We start from the raw sequence: 18,657 nt of genomic DNA, 5'->3' as shown, positions 1-18,657 counted from the left end.
AACAACACTGTGGGAGTATTTTCACCTTAAGCATGGCAACATTTCTGAAGAGAGATTTATCAGAGCTCTCCTTAAAGACAATTAAAAAATTGGCAATAAATATATATATCACTTTCACACTTGCAGCTTTTAATAGTCATCTCTTTTTTCCCAACAAGAAGATAATCTCCATTTAACAGAATTTATTGGTACTACAGGATTGCTGTCTTTTGATATAGGGAGAAAATTAAGGCTGGAATCTTTTTTGTAGATTAGATGGTGCCATAATCTAGTTAACATTTTCCAAAAAGAAATTAAAGGTGCAAGTTTTTTTTCATGGACAAATTCTTTTCAGTAAAGAAATAAACCATTTAAGACTTGAATCATTGGAAACCTTATCAATCTTGAGTGTCAGAAATATAATGATAACTCCTTCCTTCCACAGTTGACAAAATCTTAAAGTGAAATTTAGATCTGTTTTGGATGGGAAATATTTTAAAAGAAAATAGTAGGTACGTAGACAAGAGTAAGTTGTTTACTAATGAGAGGATGCCAGTGAAACAGTGAGGGACATTACAGTTTTACATTCCAGATTACCTAGCAATCCCACCATGTTGCCATCAATTAATCTGATAACATGAAATGCTACAGAACATATTGCACTTTCTTCCGCTGATTTGCAGTAATTACACTGAATGTTAATGCCCAAATGTAACACTGGAGTGGCAGAAAGATTTTCAGGAATGTTTCAGCAACAGGTAATAAATGTGAGTGTGTGACTCATGAACAAGAAGTTAACACCTGGGATTGTGAGCAGTGTTGACATTGTTGCCTTTCAGCCGGAGAATAATATATAATGTGTGGGGTAGCTTTGAGACAAATCAGGAAATAATCAAAAAGAGACCTTACACATTTTGGATTCAAAAAATCTTGGGTATGTTGGAAGAACAGAAAATTAAAAGAGAAGGGACTTTCAATGAGAAACAATATATAAGAAAAAATTACTCCTTCACAGATTCATTACCCTGCCTTGTGCTGCACTCAGTGGCCCTAAAGATTACCTTCACTCCCGTGAGAAAGTTATTGGAAGGAAGGTGCAACATATATGAGACAAGGTTTTGGAAAGTATTGAAACAATGAAAGCATTATTTGGTAATATTGGTGTAAGTATTTCTGGAGACAGCTTATCTACTGAAACATACAGACTCTCATAGCTACCAGGACTATACCTTTTCCCACCCTGTGACCTGTAAAAAGACCATCCCCTTCACTTAATTCCTCCGTCTCCACCACACCTGCTCTTAGGGTGAGGCTTTTCACTCCAGAATGAAGGAAATGTCCCCCTTCTTCAAAGAGAGAGGTTTCCCTTCCTCCAACATCAACACTGCCCTCAACCGCATCTCTTCCATTTCACACGCATCTGATTCCACCCCATCTGCGCGCCACCCTACCATGGATAGGGTTTCTTGTGTCCTCATCTACCACCCCTCCACCCTCCGCGCCTAAAACATAATCCCCCGAAACTTCCACCACCTCCAACGAGATCCCACTACCAGCACATCTTCCCCACCCCTCCACACCCACCGCCACCCCACGACTTTCTGCTTTCTGCAGGGGTCACTCCCTACACGACTCCCTTGTCCATTTGTCCTTCCCCACTGATCTCCCTCATGGCACTTATCCTTGAAAGCAGAACAAGTGCTACACCTGCCCCTACACCTCCTTCCTTACTACCATTCAGGGCCCCAAACAGTCCTTCCAGGTGAAGCGACATTTCACCTGTGAATCTGTTGGGGTCATATACTGCTCCCAGTGTGGCCTCCTGTATATCGGAGAGAACCAACATAGATTGGGAGACCACTTCTACTCTCCATCTGCCAGAAAAAGCGGGATCTCCCAGTGGCCACCTATTTTAATCCCACTTCCCATTCCCATCCCGATATGTCTATCCATGGCCTCCTCTACTGTCGTGATGAGGCCGCACTTAGGCTGGAGGAGCAACACCTTATATTCTGTCTGGGTAGCCTCCAACCTGATGGCATGAACATCGATTTCTCGAACTTACGATAATGGCACCCCCCCCACCCCCCCACCCTCTCCTTCACCAGTCCCCATCCCCTTTTCCCTCACTCACCTTTTCTCCTGCCTGCCCATCTCTGGTGTTTCTCCTCACTTTTCTTTTTCGCAGGGTCTTCTGTCCTCTCCTATTAGATTCCCCCTTCTCCTGCCCTGTATCTCTTTCACCCATCAACTTTCCAGCTCTTTACTTCAGCCCTCCCCCTCCTGGTTTCACCTGTTATCTTGTGGTTTTTCCCTCTCATCCCTCCACCTTTAAATCTACTCAACTTTTTTTCTGCAGTACTGCTGAAGGATCTCAGTCCAAAAAGTCCATGGTACTCTTTTCCATAAATACTGCCTGGCCTGCAGATGGCTTGAGGAAGCTGTGCACCATCTCGTAATTGACCACTCACCCATTCCATCAGCCGCCTGTGGTTCCCATTATCCACCTCTGAACCCAAAAACGTAGAGTAGATTATGATTCTGATCATGACATAAAGGAACAATAACAAAGTGTATAGTAAAATCTTTTTTAAGTATGAGAGTGGATATAGGACTGCTAGAAAATGAGGCTGGAGAAATAATAATGGGGGATAAGGAAATGGCAGAGGAGCTAAATGTGTCTATTTTGCATCGGTCTTCACTGTGGAAGACACTAGCTGTGTGCCAGATGTTAAAGGGTGCGAGGGAAGAGAAGTGAACGCAGTTACCTTTACAAGGGAGAAGGTGCTCAAAAAGCTGAAAGAGCTTTTTGAGTGCCAGTGGCCTGGAAAATTGCAGATGTCACTATACTCATTAAAAAATAGGAGGAACGCAGCAGAAAAGAAATTATAGACCAGTTAGCCTGACCTCAGTGGTTGGGAAGATCTTTGAGTCAATTGTTAAGGTTGAGATGACACAGGACAAGATGGTACAAAGTCAGCATACAACAGGAATTCTGCAGATGCTGGAAATTCAAGCAACACACATCAAAGTTGCTGGTGAACGCAGCAGGCCAGGCAGCATCTATAGGAAGAGGCGCAGTCGACGTTTCAGGCCGAGACCCTTCGTCAGGACTAACTGAAGGAAGAGTGAGTAAGGGATTTGAAAGCTGGAGGGGGAGGGGGAGATGCAAAATGATAGGAGAAGACAGGAGGGGGAGGGATAGAGCCGAGAGCTGGACAGGTGATAGGCAAAAGGGGATATGAGAGGATCATGGGACAGGAGGTCCGGGAAGAAAGACGGGGGGGGGGGTGACCCAGAGGATGGGCAAGAGGTATATTCAGAGGGACAGAGGGAGAAAAAGGAGAGTGAGAGAAAGAATGTGTGCATAAAAATGAGTAACAGCTGGGGTATGAAGGGGAGGTGGGGCCTAGCGGAAGTTAGAGAAGTCAATGTTCATGCCATCAGGTTGGAGGCTACCCAGACGGAATATAAGGTGTTGTTCCTCCAACCTGAGTGTGGCTTCATCTTTACAGTAGAGGAGGCCGTGGATAGACATGTCAGAATGGGAATGGGATGTGGAATTAAAATGTGTGGCCACTGGGAGATCCTGCTTTCTCTGGCGGACAGAGCGTAGATGTTCAGCAAAGCGGTCTCCCAGTCTGCGTCGGGTCTCACCAATATATAAAAGGCCACATCGGGAGCACCGGACGCAGTATATCACCCCAGTCGACTCACAGGTGAAGTGATGCCTCACCTGGAAGGACTGTTTGGGGCCCTGAATGGTGGTAAGGGAGGAAGTGTAAGGGCATGTGTAGCACTTGTTCTGCTTACACGGATAAGTGCCAGGAGGGAGATCAGTGGGGAGGGATGGGGGGAACGAATGGACAAGGGAGCTGTGTAGGGAGCGATCCCTGCGGAATGCAGAGAGAGGCAGGGAGGGAAAGATGTGCTTAGTGGTGGGATCCCGTTGGAGGTGGCGGAAGTTATGGAGAATAATATGTTGGACCCGGAGGCTGGTGGGGTGGTAGGTGAGGACCAGGGGAACCCTATTCCTAGTGGGGTGGTGGGAGGATGGAGTGAGAGCAGATGTACGTGAAATGGGGGAGATGCGTTTAAGAGCAGAGTTGATAGTGGAGGAAGGGAAGCCCCTTTCTTTAAAAAATGAAGACATCTCCCTTGTCCTAGAATGAAAAGCCTCATCCTGAGAGCAGATGCGGCGGAGACGGAGGAATTGCGAGACGGGGATGGCGTTTTTGCAAGAGACAGGGTGAGAAGAGGAATAGTCCAGATAGCTGTGAGAGTCAGTCGGCTTATAGTAGACATCAGTGGATAAGCTGTCTCCAGAGACAGAGACAGAAAGATCTAGAAAGGGGAGGGAGGTGTCGGAAATGGATCAGGTAAACTTGAGGGCAGGGTGAAAGTTGGAGGCAAAGTTAATAAAGTCAACGAGTTCTGCATGCGTGCAGGAAGCAGCGCCAATGCAGTCGTCGATGTAGCGAAGGAAAAGTGGGGGACAGATACCAGAATAGGCACGGAACATAGATTGTTCCACAAACCCAACAAAAAGGCAGGCATAGCTAGGACCCATACGGGTGCCCATAGCTACACCTTTAGTTTGGAGGAAATGGGAGGAGCAAAAGGAGAAATTATTAAGAGTAAGGACTAATTCCGCTAGACGGAGCAGAGTGGTGGTAGAGGGGAACTGATTAGGTCTGGAATCCAAAAAGAAGCGTAGAGCTTTGAGACCTTCCTGATGGGGGATGGAAGTATATAAGGACAAAGTCAGCATAGTTTCCTTCAGCGAAAATCTTGCCTGACAAAGCTGTTGGAATTCTTTGAAAAGATTACAAGTAAGATAGATAAAGGGGATGTAGTGGATGTTGTATATTTGGACTTTCAGAAGACCTTTGACAAGGTGCGATGCATCAGGCTGCTTACCAAGTTAAGACCCCATGGTATTACAGGAAAGTTACTAACATGACTAGTGTATTGGCTGATTGGCAGCGAATCACCTTAAAAATTATTCCCCCAGGTATTAGCCTTTTCTGGTCGGGAAAAAATCTCTGGGTGCCCACTTGACCTACCATATTGTACACCACTGTCAAGTCACCTCTCATCCTCCTTCACTCCAAAGAAAAAAGCCCTAGCTCACTCTACCTATGATGAAGGGTCTCAGCCCAAAATGTCAACTGCATTCTTTTCCACAGATGTTGCCTGGACTACTGAGTTCCTCCAGCATTTTGTATGTATTGCTTGGATTTCCAGCATCTGCAGATTTTCTCTTGCTCATAACACATGGTCTCTAATCCAGGCAGCTTCCTGGTAAATCACCTCTGCACCCACTCTAAAGCTTCCATGTTTTTCCTATAATGAGGTGATCGGAACTGAATACAATATCCACTAAAGGTTAACTCGCAGGTAGAGTTGGTGGTCAGGAAGGCAATTCTAGCATTCATTTCAAGAGGTCTTGAATAGAAGAGCAGGGATGTGATGCTGAGGCTTAGGCACTGGTGAGGCCTCACCTTGAGTACTGTGAACAGTTTCGGGCTCCTTACTGAAGAAAAGATGTGCTGGCATTGGAGGAGGTTCAGAGGAGGCTCACAAGGATGATTCTGGGAATGAAAGGGTTATCAAAGGAGGAACGTTTGATGGCTCTGAGCATGTCCTCACTGGTATTTAGAAGGATGAAGGGGAATCTCATTGAAACCTTTTGAATGTTGAAAGGCCTCGACAGAGTAGATGTGGAGAGGATGTTTCCCATGTTGGGGGAGTCTAGGACAAGAGGGCACAGCCTCAGAATAGAGGGGCATCCAATTAAAACAGACGTGGAGAAATTGTTTGAGGCAGAGTGTGGTGAATTTGTGGAATTTATTACCACAGGTAGCTGTGGTAGCCAGGTCATTGGATATATTTGAGGCAGAGCTTGATAGGTTCTTGATTGGACATGGCATCAAAGGTTATGGCGAGAAGGCCAAGGAGTGGGGCTGAGGAGGGAATAAACTGGATCAGCCATGATTAATTGGCAGAGCAGACTCGATGGCCCAAATGGCCTAATTCTACTCTATGTCCTAAACTAGTTCTGTTTATTTTTAAACCTCTGGAGTCTAAATGTAGAAAATATTTAATCAAATATTTAAATACGAAAACATATTTGAACAAAAGTGCGCTAAATTATATGTATGGTCATGGCTCTTAATTCTTTTATTTAGCTTTTTGTTATGCGTACAATTTCTCACATTAAGTACAGGATATATACTTATTTGATTCATCTTAATGTTTATTAGAATCACTTATTCAACAGCAATTTTGATAAAGCTGACTCTCGAGAAAAATTACTAAAAAGCCTAAATATGAAGGGAAATTTTCTATAAATAGATTGCAATGATAAATTAAATTAAACGTATCATTGTGAAAATAAAACAATCATAAAAATTAAGTAAAAGACTGTTGGGAAATCTTTAATAACTCTCAAATGTCCAGAATTAATGCTATTGTAATATGTATGTTGTTTCTGAGAAAAAGATTAAGAATGAGTTTGAAATTGCTCTGATAAAGCATGACTTCAAACCTATGTTTATTGTTCCTCCTTTTTACATCGCAGCACTTTGGAACCCTGGAAAGTGACTGATGGCTGAATGACCTGAAAAGGCAGCAGAAGAAAGGGCACAGAGGAAGAATCTGATGTGTGGGAGATGCGGCGTCAAGCCTGATCTAAACGGCTGTGAATGGGAATTGCGCTGAATACTTGTTCTTCAACTTATCAAATGCAGATTCCCTAATACAAAGTCCTTCCCTTAGGGGATCAGATATGCATAGTTTGCTTACATCAACTTCAGCTTTGAATCTCAAAGCATTCTTCTGCAATAAGTATCATTGACTCTAGCCCACAGGAAACAGAAAGGTACAAGGATTAGTAAATGATTGATAGCCACTCACACTTATAGCTGGTTCCACTTTTGGTTGATACTGTTTGATATTCTCAATTAAAATGTCAGTTGTAACATCTCATAAGGTTCCTACTCTTTGATAAAGAACCACAGAGATGCTGTAAGTACTCTATTCCATGATTTTGATGGTAAGTTAGAGTTGAACATCATCAGCATTGGTCCTGGCTCTGTGCCTGCAAATAATGTCCTTCAGAAGCAGTGTTCGAATGAAGGAAAGGTGACAGGATGTGACTGGGTGACAGCAAGCAAATTATTGAGACATATTAGAGAGGAACGAGTAAAGAACAGCTTATTTAAACTGTAAAGCAGAAGACAGACAGTGGAGGATGTTGGTACAGCTGAATGCCATGGAGTGAGTTGGTCAGGAAGATTGGTTACAGCTCATAGTGATTACAGGCAAGCCCTGAGTATACTGAAGATCAGAAAGGAAGTAATCCATCTCAATAAAATGTACCAAGGATTCAGCATTGATTCAAAGTTCAAAGTAAATTTATTATCAAAGTATGTTTATGTCACTACATACTAACTGAGATTCATTTTCCTATATGCATTCACAGTCGAAGAAAGAAATACAATAGAATCAACAAAAAAACTACACACAAAGACCGACAAACAGCCAGTATGCAAAAGAAGACAGACAAAATACAAAAGTACAGAACAAAACAAATAATGACAATAATTTCTTCCATCTGCACCAAAAAAGTAAACAAGAGAAAATCTGCAGATGTTGGATACCAAGCAACACACAGAGAGAATGCTGGAGGAATTCAGCAGTCTAGGCAGCATCTGTAAAAAAGTGTAAAGTCGACATTTTGGGCCAAGACCCTTCAGCAGGACTGAACGTGTCCTGTTGAAGGACCTTGGCCCAACGTCGACTGTACTCTTTTCCATAAATGCTGTCTGCCTGCTGAGGTCCTCCAGCATTCTCTGTGTATTGTGTGAAGACATTTCAAAGTTTTATCCCACAATAATCAAAGGTCTGGAAATTGATTTGTGTAACACATTGTTTTTTATGTGGTATGCAGTTGAATTGTGGACTATAACTGATTGCTGAAGCAATTGTGACTTCACAGTGAACATTCATGGCTTTAACTGGTACTTTCACTCTTTCATCCACATTAAATGCTAATATATCCATAGATCATCATGTATCACCCATATTATGTTACTGGTGCTACACAGGTCTTTAGGCACCTGACTAGGGACTATATAGGCCACAGTGCCCAACAAAAAGAAACAGACACACAGCATGCTGATTTAAAGCAATAAGAGCTTGTCAGAATGCTTGTTGGTGACTTAGCTATAGAAGATACTGATGGATTCGTCTGTCTTATTGATTGACAACTATTCTAATCATTATTCAAGTGAGCTTTCTAGCATTATTCATCCTTTTTGCTATCACTCTGGGGGTCAGGGGATATGGGACTCAAGAAAGGAAGTGTGCTTGACCAATCAGGATTTTATTGAACCATGGAACAATTTTCATAGGCGTATGGCTGACACCTGAAAATACCTCTTATGCCGTTATGATCTCGTCATCTGGGTGGATGGAACTGACACCCACTGCTAATTAACCAATCAGAGTAAATTCCTGCCTCCTTCCTCACCATGTACGGTATTGTGCTCATTGCAGTCATTTGCATACTGCTATACCTGGGGGTGGAAGTAGTTCTGAGAATCACACATCTGATTTTCTCTCTCCTGTACTCTACTCAGACCAATCATCTCCGATGCCCATCAGCCCAGAGTGATGCCATTTAGGATAGGGGAGTCTGACTCGAAGCTTCTTGTCCCAGAGCACCTCAGGACTTGGGTGACCTTCTTGCCTTGGTCAGCAACCCCCACCAAGGAACTGCTGCCAGGCGGCCCTCTGATAGACCAGAAAAACAGGCAGAGCCACATGGAGAGCCTATTTAGGCATTAAAGGCAGATTTTTAATGTTTTGTAGTTTTTTGTAGTTCTATACTTAAGTGTTGTAGAAAGGATATTTCTGCTAATGAGACACTCTTAAGGGTGTGTAGAGAGAGGATAAAATGAGCCATGCGTTGAATGCGGCGTTTGTGACCTTCAGGTCATGGAGAGAAAGAAACTGGAGATGTCCTCTTCCTTCCTCCTCCTCCTCTTTACATGTGAACATAAAATTTAGAAGCAGGATTGGGCCACGTCCCCGCAAGCCTACTCCACCAGCTAGTCTGATGGTAATCCCAACACTGCATTTGTACTTTCACTCAGTATATTTTCACGATTTTGCTTTTTAAATGTCTATTATCTATTGCTTAAAATTAGTCCAAGACTCTGCTTCCACTATTCTTTGATGAAAGAGAATTCCAAAGCCACGATTTTCTCAGAGAAACACAATTGCCTAAACCGTGTCCTAAGTGGTAAACCATTGATTTTTAATTGGATATACAAGATACCTCTCACCCTGGGATCTGAAGGAACAAACTATCTGCTGGGGGAACTCAGTACAAATGCAGTTGACCCAAAACGTCAACAATTGTTTTCTTCCCACAGATGCAACTTGACCCATAGAGTTCCTCCAGCAGATTGATTGTTGCTTTTAATTTCAAACATTGACCTTTCATTGTAGATTCTCCAACAAAACGAAACATCTTTCAAGATTCCTATTAAAACCTTTCATTATCAGGCTTGAGGGACCAGCTGACCTAGTTCCTCTCCTATTGGAAGAAGTCCAGTAGGATGCTTGTAAAGCAGTCTAGTATCATTTGTAGGATAGGGCCATGGAGAAGCTCGCAATATTCAAAAGAGCCTTCACATACATTTGAATGGCATAGACCAATTCAGATAGGCTGTCGTAAAGTAAGTGTTGCATGGAGAATCATGTCATGAGCTATCTACATACTGTGTGCATGCACAACACATATATTGCTCACATTGTCTATATAATTAGCTACCACAGCTAATGCTGAAAGTACTTTTAATGCTGAAAACTAGTACTCCCACATTGGAGGCAGTTTGCTGCATCTGCTGAAGTGTATTATTTAGAAACAGTTTTTTTTGGAATGCCCACTTTTCCTTTTTATATACTAATTTCATCACTTATATCCTGTTTTTCAGTGCATTGCACTGAAACAAAAATGGAATCTCTCCTGCATGGTGAAGAGAAGAACATCTGTTTAAAAGTCTCACAAAGGAGAGAAAGATTTGCATTTGTACACCAAATGTCAGGATCCTCTTAATATTTCAGGAAGCTTTACAACCACTTCTGAAATGCAGACAGTATTGTAATGAATAAAATCTGCTGAAAATACCCTGTCTGCATTTAGAGTTGCATTCCTTTATTATATCCTTAGACAAATCAATAGGCCAGTCAGGTTTCTAACTAGAAAATGGTGACATTTCTTGATTAAATGGGCAACTGATTCTTTCCTGACGCAATTATCTTTATCAACGTTAACATGCAAAGCAGACACCTGCAGGAGTCTAATTAAACTGATTACATTTTTAAGCTGTGGATATCTTTGTCAAGCAGAGCATAAAAATATCTGCCTACCTGTCGTATGGCATATAAGTTATAAAGGAATAAGAGAACTTCTGAAGTGCTGAAAACTTTTCACCATTTGGGATGTGAACAATACTGACAATCCAGAATTTATTATCTATCCATAACTGAATGTGTGGTAAGCCGCCAACTTAGAAACATTATATATCTTCTGGAAGATGTTATCACAATGTTGTTAGGTAGGGTGTTCCAGGATTTAGACTTAGCTCTGGTAAGAGAATAGACAAATATTTTCAGGTCAGGATATTGTTTCTCTTAGAGGGAGACTGTGGGAGGTGGCATTCCCAAGCACTTATTTTCAATCTGTTTGTAGTTGGTAGAGGCCACAGGTTTGAGAAGTATCTTCAGAGTAAAGGCTGATTTATACTTGTGCGTCAACTCGATGCCGTAACGTTGTGAGCATTTATACTTGTGCGTTGGTGTGTCTGCGTCACTCTGCGATTCTGGCACGTTGCGCATACGCACACACCTGCCCCCGCAAGGCTTCATGGTAGTGGTCGTCTTTCTCGGGGTAAACAAGTTTAAAGCAAGCGTCTTTTTTTGTAAAAGCAAAATGTGTCCTCCATAATTTTGAAGGTCTGTAAAGCTTTATGGAAAGCATTGCAGCCAGAGTTCCTTCCTTTCCCTTCAGTCGCCCAATGGGAAGCTATTGCAGCGTAGGAGGAAATGCGATGCTACCAAGCGACCAATCACATTTGTTCGGTCTGTGTTGCCACGACGCGTAGTTACATTTTGGGAGAGGTGCACGTCAGGCTATGGCATAGGGATCCTTGTAGGCTCTGCGTAGGGTTCGCAGCTACACCGTACTTATGGCGTCGAGTTGACGCAGATGTATAAATCAGCCTTAACTTAGGTAAGTGACCTCTAATGGAGGGTACAAACTGTAATCGTGAAGTTTCGGGTGATGTTTGAAGTGCTAGTCAAGCAGGTTGCTTTATCTTTGATGATGTTGAACTTAATCAGTATTATTGGAGCTGTATTCATTCAGAGAACATAGAACATAGAACAGTACAGCACACTACAGGCCCTTTGGCCCACAATGTTGTGCCGACCCTTAAACCCTGCCTCCCATATAACCTCCACCTTAAATTCCTCCATATACCCGTCTAGTAGTCTCTTAAATTTCACTAGTGTATCTGCCTCCACCACTGACTCAGGCAGTGCATTCCACGCACCAAGCACTCTCTGAGTAAAAAACCTTCCTCTAATATCCCCCTTGAGCTTCCCACCCCTTACCTTAAAGCCACGTCCTCTTGTATTGAGCAGTGGTGCCCTGGGGAAGAGGCGCTGGCTGTCCACTCTATCTATTCCTCTTAATATCTTGTATACCTCTATCATGTCTCCTCTCATCCTCCTTCTCTCCAGATCATAATCCATACTCTCTAAACCAGGCAGCATCCTGGTAAATCTCCTCCGTACCCTTTCCAATGCTTCCACATCCTTCCTATAGTGGGTGACCAGAACTGGACACAGTACTCCAAGTGTGGCCTAACCAGAGTTTTATAGAGCTGCATCATTACCTCGCAACTCTTAAACTCGATCCCTTGACTTATGAAAGCTAACACTCCATAAGCTTTCTTAACTACCCTATCTACCTGTGAGGCAGCTTTCAGGGATCTGTGGATATGTACCTCCAGATCCCTCTGCTCCTCCACACTTCCAAGTATCCTATTCTTTTAACAGAGCTAAGTCTAAATCCTGGAACACACTACCTAACAACATTGTGATAACATCTTCCAGAAGATATATAATGTTTCTAAGTTGGCAGCTCACCACACATTCAGCTATGGATGGATAATAAAGTAGAGGGTATTCTATGATACTCCTGACATGTGTCACAGATGATGAAGAACCTTTAAGGTTCTTGGAGGTAAGTCACCTATTGGTTGATACCCAGCATCGGATCTGCTCTGGAGCCATATTATCTGATTGGTCCCAACTAGTTTCTGATCAATGGTAATTTGTCTATTCATTCCATTTCAACATCAAGGCTTTTGACTGCAGGGTAATGTGTGTGACAGTACTAATCTGTCTTCAAAACTGGTCAGCGCTGGCTTCAATGTAGTGCAAATGTTGATACCACTTTCAGCCCCAACCTGAATATTGTCCAGGTATTTGCTGAGGTAAACATAGACATAGACATAGACATACTTCACAAAGGAAACTGAGTTTCGTTACAGCTGCACCAACCAAGAAGAGCATAAATATAGAAATACAAAAACCACAAACAATCAAACAACAATATGCAAACTATGCCAGATGGAAATAAGTCCAGGACCAGCCTATTGGCTCAGGGTGTCAGACCCTCCATGGGAGGAGCTGCAAAGTTTGATGGCCACAGGCAGGAACAACCTCCCATGACGCCCAGTGTTGTATCTCGGTGGAATATGGCCGGAGTCCAACAGCAAAAAGTTCAATATCCGGGCTACAAGCATGTTCCTCGATCGTAATATGACCAGGATTGCACCATCTGTTGTTAACCAGAACAGCAAGCCCCTAACAGCTGTAACAGGCTGCATGCACGACTGGCGCATGAACAAATGAAATTGAATCTTACGTAGTCATCTATTAGCATTGATACTACTGACATAATGATAGCCAAGGATGGTACTAATCCCAATTTCGTACGCTAATTGGAAGAGGAGCAGGAAAATAATGCAGATGAATGTGTGTCTTGAGAAAGTGCATGATAGAATCATTGGGATCAGTTCTGGGGCGGTGGAATCTAGACAGCAGATGGCTTATGCCTTAGCAGACTGGAACCAATGTCCTAGCAGAGAAGCTGGACAGTATTAGAGTGGTGTTTGTTTGGGATGGGGGTGGAGGTGGAAGTTGGTAGATGGTGCTGCAGGGGATGGTTTTTCCTAGTCCTCTGAAAATAAAATGAGAGGTTTGGGACAGACAGCAAGAAATTGTATGCTATTGGATAGGACTGGACAAAGTGAGAGGACAGGAGTTCTAAGATTGATTCACTGTGCATGCAAATGACACACAAAGGCTATTAAACAACGTCTTGGTGCAACTAACCACATGGGATCATAATGTTTGAACTGTAATATTTGTGGGCAGAAGGTGTTCAGGAAAGCTAAGGAACTGTAAATCAAATGGAGATGAGTGGTAGTATTGATTTTGTAGCATTTGCAGTGCTGAAGAGAGAAGATAATGTCCTGGAGGAGTCAATAACAGAATCTATTTGGTGTGAGTTGAGAAAAAAATGGATGTATCCTTATGCGACTGAGATTACAAAAGAGCATATTTGAAGGGAACTTAAAGGTATGTGCAGAAACATTAAACTAGTGATAATTCAGAAATTCATCCCTCTGAATATAGACGGGAAGAAAATAATATAAGATGCATAGAGGGTAGGCCTTTTTGAAGTGTTTCTGTTGAACTTGACCAGTATGTTTATAGCTGTCAAGGAAGAAGTCATTGCCAACTTGGTTCTCAGCAGTGAAGCAGGTGAAGAGGAACAAGTGTCAGTAGGAGATCAGCAATCATTGTAACAGAATGCTTAGTATAGCTCTGAAGAAGTCCCGTATGTGGACTGCTCAAGATTAAAAGTAGTGAAGTATAGAAGGGATGATTTCAGGGGAATGAGAACATCTGGCTGCAAGCAAAATAGGCAGATGTAATTACAACTGAAAATTGAGTAGTCTTTCAGGAGGAGATGGGTCAGGTACGGGTTCCTGAGGGAAGTGGATTGGAAATTGTAGAGGTATTGTATATAATCTTTCCAACATCTGTAGATATGGGGTTAATATCAAAGGACTGGAAAATTGCCATTGTTACATCTTTGTTTGAAGACTGGTGCATAGATACAAATCCATGAATGTCCACACTGCAGCAAGTACACTAGATAAAAAAAAGCTGCAGAGAGTCACTAAATGTAAGTGTCTGGAGACAGAGCAGTTTAAAACTTCTTGTAACTGGATAAATTCCACTGAGTGAAAGCTTCATTTTACATAAACATTTGGTGGAGAGGGAAAAAATGCTCCAATTAACTGATTTTATGATAGCAATATTTATTGAAGTAATAACTTGGTCGCATTTGTATAATGTTAGTTTGACTCATTTGGTTTAGCTGTTACAGTGGAGACAAGATTGTGAGTCTAAGCATCACTTTCAATGAACATACATGCTAAGATTTTTCTGTGGTGAGGTAGTCAGGAAGTTGAGTCTGACTTACACCCATTCATACGTCAATTTTTGCCAGTGATAATTTACCCTGAAACTTCCCGTAGCATTCAATAGGGTACTCTGGAGGATAAGAAAACAGCATGACATAGGCTTAACAAAGAGAAATGCCTTAAGCATTATCCTGACTATCCTGATCAGCAACTTGTCATTTGCTACTTTAAGAAAGGAAAGTCGCAATTATCTAGTAATGGGCTGTACTTGTTTGACAATGAATGCATAATAAAATTCTTCCCGGATTTGTCATCGGAAGTGCAACCAAATAATTATAGAGCTGTTCTAGTAAAATAAACCTTGTTGATCAGCGGCTAGTTCTCAGCAACTTTTCTATATAAGGAACACAGTGTGTAAACTGGATTTCTGATCCACAGCTGTTGTTTTCTGGTGTATTGAAAAGCAACAAAAATGTTGAAGTGGGTGAAGGAATGGATCTGCTATCTGCCAAAGAAAGCCACGAGGGGTCTCGGCCCGAAAGGTCAACTGTACCTCTTCCTAGAGGTGCTGCCTGGCCTGCTGCGTTCACCAGCAACTTTGATGTGTGTTGTTTGTTTAAGTATAGCAATTCATGCTCCTGTCTGTTAGCAGAACAATTGTGTTTTATTTTGCAACTGACTACTAAAGCAAAAACAAAAAGGGAAAATGCTTTAAGCATGTAGCAAGGTTGGAAATGTCACTGGAAGTGGAAAGTAAAGTTAATGTTTCAAATCAAAATGCACACATTGGAATTGGTAAAGGCAGTTAGAAGGAGGGGCAGGGGAACACCTATGATTAGGTGGTAGGCTTGAGTAATCAAGTAACAAAAGAGATTATTGTTCAAGGGAAAAGGAGTTGACAAAAAGAAACAAAAGTATAATATTTGAGTATAAGAAGAGAATCACAATCAGCATTTGCTACCTGACCAAGTAGGAGCAATGGTTCTATTCTAAAAGGGTTCATTCCAGAAGTACATAAAGCATCTAGTTAAAAGAAAAATTATATTAGTTGTGCGTCAGCTGTGACTCAGTTAATAACATCTATATCTCTCAGCTACTAATTAATGGGTTCATATCTCATTTTGTGTCTTGAGCATGAAAAGTACAGGCTGATACTCAGTGTGGTCCTGAGGATATTTAAACTGGTAAAGGAATGCCCTTTGAAGCAGATGTTAAACCATATCCCTATCTTAGTTGGATATAAAAACCCCAAGATAATATTTCGAAGGTGAGATCTCCCTCATACCCTGTTCAATATTTATCTCCAGTCTTACCTTGGGGTTTTATACTGGAAGTTGCACCTCACCAATCATCCATCAAACATGACATGCTCTAGAAGGGATCTGGAACCTAAACGAACAGGACAAGCATAGTCTCTGCTAATTTGATAACTCATTAATGAATGTCTGTAAAATGGCAATAAGAAATAGCAAATGGAGAGACTAGAAATGAAGAGAACTGAAAATAAAAACAATATTTGCAATTACTGTGATAAATGTCAACGTTGGAGAATTTATGTCAATTTAAATAAATGTAGGATGATCTAAATATTTCCATATGTAAAAATGGGGAAATATTACATTTTTATAGTTTTGTGGTTTTATTTTACTTATATTCAGATTCATTTATTTATCACATGAATGTTGAAACTTAGAGTGAAATGTGTCATTTGCACTAACAAACATCACACCCAAGGATATGGAGCATTTATGGAAAAGAGTAAACAGTCTGTTTACTCTTTTCCATAGATGTTGCCTGGCCTACTGAGTTGCTCCAGCATTTTGTGTGTGTCACTTTTGATTTCCAGCATCTGCAGATTTTCTCGTATTTGTGACAACCAAGGGTATGTTCAGAGCAGCCTGCAAGTGTCACCACGCATTTCGGTGCCAACATAGCGTGCCCAAAATGTTTGGTAGAGCAACACAGAACACAAGTAACGAAAACATTACTGCATAACAAACCACTTTCCTCCCTCCCACCCACCCACCCACACACATGGACAGTCCTTAAGCTCCAGGCCTCCAGTTCTTCAGCCTTCAGTCTCCAGTCTCTGGCCAGGATTTGGCCACCAGGCTTCTATTTCTGGACTTCCAATCGACCATCGAGATTTGATCTTAATGGACTAGCCAATGATGGGATCCCGAACTCTATGCTCGACCTCTGGGCTTGCTGACTAAAAGGCTGCCATGTTCCTGTTAGCATGGACATACAATTTGGGACCCACCAGCCTGCAACAGCCTGACATCCATGGATATCCTTCGTTACCCATCTATGTTACTGGCCTTTGAGCTTGGAGCGCAGGCCTGGACTCCAGATGCCATTTTTTCCATGTGCATGTCTCTAGCCTTTGAGCTTGGAATGGAGGCCTGTACTCTGGATATCCTTTTCTATTTCATACAAGTACAACTTCAAGATGTTCCATGTATTTTCAGTGCTGAATCTCTATTAAAGTAATTGGTTCAACATAGTTTCCAGAAGAATTTTTTGCCACAAACGAGAGAAAATCTGCAGATGCTGGAAATCTGAGCAACACATACAAAATGCTGGAGGAATCCGTAGGCCAGGAAGCATCTAGAGAAAGAGTACAGCTGATGTTTCGGGCCGAACCCCTTCGGCAGGACTGGAGAAAAAAAGCTGAAAAATAGATTTAAAGGTGGGGGGAGGGGAGAGAGAAACACAAGGTGATAGGTGAAACCTGAATTGGGAGGGGATAAAGTAAAGAGCTCGGAAGTAATTTGGTAAAAGAGACAGAAAGCCGTGGAAGAAAGAAAAGGAGGGAGGAGCACCAGAGGGAGGTGATGGGAGGACAAGGAGATAAGGTGAGAGAGGGAAAGGAAGAGGAGGCATTAGCGGAAGTTTGAGGAATCCATGTTCATACCATCAGGTTGGAGGCTGTCCAGACAGAATATAAGGTGTTCCTCCTCCAACCTAAGTATGGCCACATCATGACACTGGAGGAGGCCATGGACAGGCATATCAGAATGGGAATGGGAAGTGGAATTAAAATGGGTGGCCACTGGGAGATCCCACTTTTCTCTGGCAGACGTAAGTGCTCAGTGAAATGGTCTCCCAATCTACATTGGGTCTCACCAATATACAGGAGGCCACTCTGGAGGCACTGGACACAGTATATCATCCCAACAGACTCACAGGTAAATGTTGCCCTCACCTGGAAGGACTGTTTAGGGCCCTGAATGATTTTCTTCCTGATTTCCTGCTTTGAACTTTGGTTGTGCTAGAAACTGCTACATCATTTACAGATTAAACATGGGCATGTTGCCAGACTTATCTAAATGTCTAATGTCCAATTCCTTTCATCAATGTATTGCTATTTGGAGATAGGTTGATGGCCTAATATTCCATATCAGGTGAACGAGGAGTGAGGATAGATATGGAGATGAGGCATGAAGCAATGTACAATAGCAATTGTCTACGGGGTGAAGTAAGGAGAGGATGATTGGCAGTGGCCCGGGCAAAGTGAAGAGATGGCATATGACAAGCCAGTGCACAGAGTGGGAGAGGCATGAACATGTTGTGAAGACAGAGCAAAGTGAGAATGATAAACAAGGCACAGAGTTCACATGCAGCGGGGAGAAGCACAGAGGTGGACCTGGAAATGTAATGACAGGGAGAAGGTGGAGTGGACCTGAAAAGGGCAACTCACTAAATAATTGGCTGCAGGGTGAAACAGAGAGAGAGCAGGGTGGTTAGAAATAGAACAGCAGAGAAAAAACAGGTTTCACACAACATAATGGGAAGGGCCTGCTCCTGTAGCAAGCTGTTCTACTTCAAAATTAGTTCATTTTCTTCTAAATTGTACAAAATTTTTACTTAAACATCTATAATTCTGGATATTATGTTTCAAACATGTCTTGTTTTCTTGGTATGTCATTGTAGTACAAATATGAGGGCATGAAAATGTTGTTTGTTAGTAGATTTTGAATAGCATGGAATCGCAGAATAATAAGGTGTTAATTGTATTACGAACTGTTCACCTATTACTCAATTGCACACCACAAATATTTATTGGCCTATTATAAAGTTCCCCTGAAATTAACTC

This window comes from Mobula hypostoma, chromosome 4 (genome assembly GCF_963921235.1).
Source record: "Mobula hypostoma chromosome 4, sMobHyp1.1, whole genome shotgun sequence".
Taxonomy (NCBI): domain Eukaryota; kingdom Metazoa; phylum Chordata; class Chondrichthyes; order Myliobatiformes; family Myliobatidae; genus Mobula; species Mobula hypostoma.
The sequence above is the reverse complement of the archived record's forward strand: the minus strand, read 5'-3'. Positions refer to the sequence as shown.